Below are 6,219 nucleotides of genomic sequence, written 5' to 3'. Positions count from 1 at the left end.
AATCTATAGTACTAACCAATGGCAAATATGCAAACGTACGGGAACTTACTACGCATGTTGCTTCTGTTAGCTGACCACTGGTTATATTAATAATTTGAAGCGGTGGCTATTCCACAGGAAAAAATCATGCGTTTGCAGCTTTTGTTCACAGTTCCTTGTTAACCCAACTTAATTGTTATAACATAAATCTACCATACTAACCTAAATCTATCTTCTAATCTTAATCTTACCTCCAATGGAACCTAAAATAACTAAAATAAACTTTTTGCATACCGATTCTCCTAACAACTTAACCTAACCGTCTATCTTTAACAACAGGCTGCGCGACATATAAATACGGTGAAATAATCACGTTGAAATTTTAATCAAACATTGATGCCAGAACGGTTTTAACTCTTCCAGCGATTAACGGACCTGATAAAATATGAAGGTTGTCAATAATTGCGCGTGGTTGGAGACCATTAAATTAACTGAAAAGTACCAATATTTCTTTGCTTTTTATTTAATGCATTTTCAATAAAACTTTTACTTAACAGTACTTTAGTATAATGCACTGATATACCTGGTCAATACATCACTAAACTGAACTTAACCCTGGTTTAATAAATTGTACATTACCTACATTAATTTTCACTTACTCTTAACTACCAAACAACCACTTTAACTACACCAGTCATATGAATGAAGGACAAACACTGGCAACGAAGGTTCCAGAATCGCGCGCAAATTCCAGAGCTGATTAGAGAAGCACAGAAATTGCTCCAAGTTGAATTCGAAGCGAAAACGTGTAAGTGCCAGCATCTTGCTCGAAATTGTGAGTATTGGCTAATTGAATGTTTAACAATGCAACGGCCTGATACAATGCTTTGTTCTTCAAGCAATCCCTAGTAGGCCTTTCAATAGTTTATCCGTTCATTATAATTGGCCGTTTATAATTATTTATGACCAATTACAGACGTTTCAAAGCGGATTTTATCATCGTCATGAATCATAGCGTGGAAATAAATGTTAAGCCCTAGGTTGTAACCAGTTGCAACGTGTTGTTTGACATTAACTACGAGCATCTTATCGATACCAAGTAGCAAGTCAACCTAAAGTTTACTCGCATTATTCCTGCTGCTTACCGCCTACAACGTATTATACTTTACATTATAATATACATTATATTACATTATTATTACTTTAAAGGTTACTCTGCTCGTATTACCGACTTCACTACACCGTCTTATTTTCACGTCTCCCATACATTGCCACGCATATGGTGTCGGGTATAGAAATATTTAGTCGCTTTCTAAACCAGCAATTCAATTTGCTTACTCGCTCAATCATTGCAAAGAGTTTATTGAGCAAATTATGATCGCTTCTACACATAGGCGTGATAGACTACTTCAACAGACTAACAACAACACAGCTACAATCATGATGTTACTTGTCTCTGTAATTACAAGGAATATTGAAATCAAAACAACAACTTGCGTCAACGCAACTCAAATTAAAAGAAAAATACAACTTCTATGCAAAAAAATGTTAAACTATTTAAAAAAGTTTTCACGGTCATAAATATTAGAATAATTCAAGTTAGGTGTTATTGTGACGTCATATTACATTCAACAATACTAATGAAAAAATACATGAAATGCGTAAAAGTGCCAGCAGTATTTACAGCAGAACAATGTTTGAAAAAGCTTAATTATGAAATCACAAACATGTATTGACACAGATGAACGATTTTTAGTTTAAACGCAGATGAACTTGAACAAACGATGTCAAACATTGACCTGTTTTATTGCGTCACAAACGATTATATGATGATAAAGTTTTCATCAATAAAATACACACGCTCCTAAGTTCAGATCAAATCGTTAAACTCATCCAATATAGCATTTCCAGTTCCAAATTTGCTTGGCAAATCTGAATGTTGCTTCTGGCGAATTTGATGTCTTCATCAGAATCTTGTTTCTCGCTTGGAACGAACTGAAGTCTTAAATCAAGCTCAGTTTGAAAATATTTTAAAGCTTTGTCGTAATCGTCTCTCTCAAGATGACTTTGACCTAACAATGAATAACATTCACATTTGTCATTCACAGAACCATTGTGTTGTTCGTGATGTTGAAGACTTTTCTCCGCTTCATTAATTGCTGCGTCATAATCACCGAGCTCATATAAACAAAGCCCGATGCGATAAAAGCAAAATGCTCTGATTATTTCCTTCAGTGGCTCATCACGTTGATCGACACGAGCAAAACATTCAGATACTTCCATGTATTGGTCGAATGCGAGTTGATATTCTTCCAATTTATATTGACACCGAGCACTGATGTAAGTAAGATGACCGCGAAGTGAATATTTGTCACTGTCAGAAAAATTTAAGTTGAGGAGTTCAGACTCGACTCGTCCGATGAACTGAAGCGCTTCTTGAAGGCGATCCAACTTATACAAGCACCTTGCTTTCTCATGCATCACTGCTACTTTGAACTGCGGATCTTCTATATCGCGTTCTTCTAACCACTCCAACATAAGAAGTGCATCCTTGTTTATATCCATATTGCAATATGCATGCGCCACGTAACATCGTATCCACAGTTCATCTTCGGACAATGTGTTTGGTGGTTGCACTTGTGAATAACTTTCCCATTCGCTGATGACGCGATCGTTGAGTTCTAGCGAATAAAGCGTTCTGAACTTATCCAGTGGTGTCAGTGTAATGTTGAGTCTGAAATTGATCAAATCATCTTCATTTCTAAGGAAATCCTGCAAATTGTACACGATTGCAAAATAGTCCACCATGCTTCTTTCGCCAACAGTATGCATCAAGTTGGTGAACACTTTATTATCAAATATATCATAGAGTTGTTCTTCGCCAACGTAATCATCTTGGCTTTCTTTTTCCATGTAGACCTTGAGACGAACTTGGCAGCTCACTGCAATAGCGTATGATAAGAGATGGGCGGTTTCATCATCGATTATGTTGTTATTATTTAGTTGATCGATGATCGCAAATGACGAGCCATCATCAATAGAGTTGAGTCGACCTAACGCTGAAATAAATAGGGTTGAGGTGCGGTAGACAAGTCGTTTGATGTTGCACTTGCTGTCTATATCGAGTGCATTCAAGCTTTTGAAAGCGTCGAAATTAGTCAAATCTTCGTTGAGTTGTTTCATTAATCTTTCGTGGTGTGAAGGCTGACCACTTTGCAAAACTTTTCTCACACCCTCAGAAAACTGTTGGTATATCTGCTCATCTCCATAGACCTGACAAGTGCTCATTAAAACATCAGATATCCGGTATCCGTTCTTCAAGTCCTCATCTTTGTCCAGGTATGTCAACATTTCGTTGACTGGTTTGATGAGTTCGGTTGTCCACGGTTTCCTTTTTGTTCTTTCCATTCTGCCAAGTGGCAGTTTGCATGCTTGGGGCATAAGGCCGTCGAAACTGATTCCACGTTTAGTAAAAGCGTCGAAGAACTCTTTCTCACCAGGCTTTATGACGTGTTTGAAGCTGGGAATGGCGACGCTCGGTATAATGGTTTCCTGCAAGTTGATAATGATGGTTTGGAATATGACAGAGAACCAACGAAAATACTCTAATACTTGGGGATAATTATCTTTCTCCTGCGCTCCTTCCTCCAGCAGTATGATGTGCTCAAAATCCGAGTAAGGTGTGATTTCACATCTAGCAAGAGAACCCATACCCGTAATGGAGTACTTGCATGGGGGATTCTCCATTATTTTCTCGCATTCGCTTGATACAAACTTCATCATATTTTTGTAAGTCTCAGTTATCTGAGCTTGGATTGTTTTGATATTTGCAATTTTTTCTGCTTCTAATTCTTTTTGTTCATCTATTGTTACGTCATAGGGAATAATTTTTATTTGCTGCAAACTTTCATTGGTTTCTTTTCTCATTTTTTTGGCCATTTCCTTAACTTCCTGGGCAATTTTCAACAGGTCGGCATCAAGTATCTTAGCGCCGGCTGTTTTCAGTAAATCTGAGCAGAAATCTTTGAGAGATTGTTTGAATTGCTGGTTTCCAGGTTGTCTGGTCACTGCAGCGTTTAAAAGCGCAGCACTTCTGATTAGACTCAACTTCTTTGTTATGGAGTCGTCCTGCTTGCTTTGTTCCTTATAGAGCAGTCCCATCTGATGGAAGATGGACGCAGATTTCTCTAAATCTTTTTCTTTGCCATTTTTATCTAAAAAAGTTTTCAATTGTTCGGCCATTTTGTTCAGCTCTTGCTCCCATGATGAATCAGCTACATGTGAAGATCCTGCCATTATTTTGCCAAAATTTTTAACTGAACGCAACCAACTAGGCCCCGAAGTCTGTAAACAGCCAACTACAGCAGACGACTCTACTGTCAAGGTTGTCTATTTGCTCTTTGCTGTCCGCTATATGGCGCATTGTTGCTGGAAACTCTTTGGCGAAAACTCCTTTTACTTGAGACTAACTTCTTCCCAAATTTGTGATCTTTTAACTTATCAGCTACCAACAGCGACCAATCAACAGCTTTATTACGTCAACTGATTTGGCGACAGACGAAAGAGCAGTTTAAATTCAATTGAAAACGAGCTTGAAAGACAGTGCGAGCAATTCACGTCGACTGGAACATAATTACGAATCCTTTACAAGCTTCTACTTTCAATGCTTTGTATGCGTCATTTAACATCAGATGTGACTTGTACAAACAAATGCTGAGTCAGCACACAGAGCAAGATATTTGCAGATCTAACTCATTTATATTCAAGATATTTAGACAAGCAGCAACAACCAGGTTGCTTTTGTAATTTTTAAAACAACTTATTACTATCTGAAATGTTACAACCAGGTAGTACAAAGTGAAAATTGTCTTTTTGTGCCTTTGATGGAACTGTATGTTTATAAAAAACATTTCAATAAATTTTATACTTATACAGGGACGATGAAGCGATCATCAACAACGCCTTTTTCATCATGTGATTAATAAAGAGCATTATGTCGTGATAAACGAATTTTCAGCCGGACCAAGTCAAGAATTGAGCTCCGGGATTCGATATTATACATCTAGAAAGTCGGACTCAGTATGAACTCAATCGTATTCGGTATATAGATAACATAGACATCAGCTATTACACAAAAATCAGTCAGGTAGGGTTACCAATCCTGGTGTAATTTAGTTCGATGTAAGCTGGACATGTGTAATGATATGACGCAACTGCAACGATATATTTTAATCTTTGAGACACTGACACACTCGCAACTGCGCTCGCTGCCAGAATTCCTAACGCATGACGGCGCTGAGTGTTTTGACAAACTAATGCTTCTAATTACACAGAGTTTCGAGGAGCGCACAGACAACACAGACATGTTAATGGAAGATTTATCGCAGGTAGGCTTAAAACCATTTCAGTTAATGCGGGAATTATTGTGCTCCATGGGTGAGGAAAATCTTGTACTTCTACAATTGAACGGTTTGTCAGAGAGCTGCTAGAAGATGTTGACGTCGCACTTTCCAGCAAGTCCATTACGAACCTTCGCCAACTCGGTGACAAGTCCGATAAAATTTTGGCGATCGCTTCAACATTTGACAAAGCATCCGCTCAAACATATCACAATGGTCACAACAACGCGACATCGCCAGCGTATTCAGAAGATAAACTCGTCACCAGCGACACTGATTCCGATAATTACATTCACATTAATTCGTTGATGGTCACCACGCAGCAAAGCGTCGTAATCGTTCCTACAATTACAATGCTAGAAGAAACAATTACGGAGAGCGACGTAATAAAACTAGCTGGAAAATGCTTGACTCGCATGATCGAAGCCGAGGAAACGACAACCCGCAGCGGACATCGACATAACCGAAGCCCGGGGAATAGTAATCACCCACCCGAGCATCAGACGACGAGAACGAATGTCACAATCAACGACGCTTCGGTGCAAACGCGCGCAAATGTAAAAGAACGTGCAAACACTGGTCCACTTGGTCGCAGCAGGGAAACTGACATAATCGATGTAGAAGGAATCACGTGACATCGACGAACCGACTCGTGATAACTTTCTGTTGACTTATTACGATGCAACTAATCACATTCGCCAATAATCATTCGTGAAAACATTAAAAATTCTGTTTAATTGTTACTGAATGTTTGCAAATAGTATTTATTCTACGGTTACCGTCACATTAAGCTCAGCCAGAATTCGCCAGTTCCTCCTCTGACCGTACGCCCCCGGATCAT

This window comes from Clavelina lepadiformis, chromosome 8, assembly GCF_947623445.1.
Source record: "Clavelina lepadiformis chromosome 8, kaClaLepa1.1, whole genome shotgun sequence".
NCBI lineage: Eukaryota > Metazoa > Chordata > Ascidiacea > Aplousobranchia > Clavelinidae > Clavelina > Clavelina lepadiformis.
Note: the sequence above shows the minus strand (reverse complement) of the source record.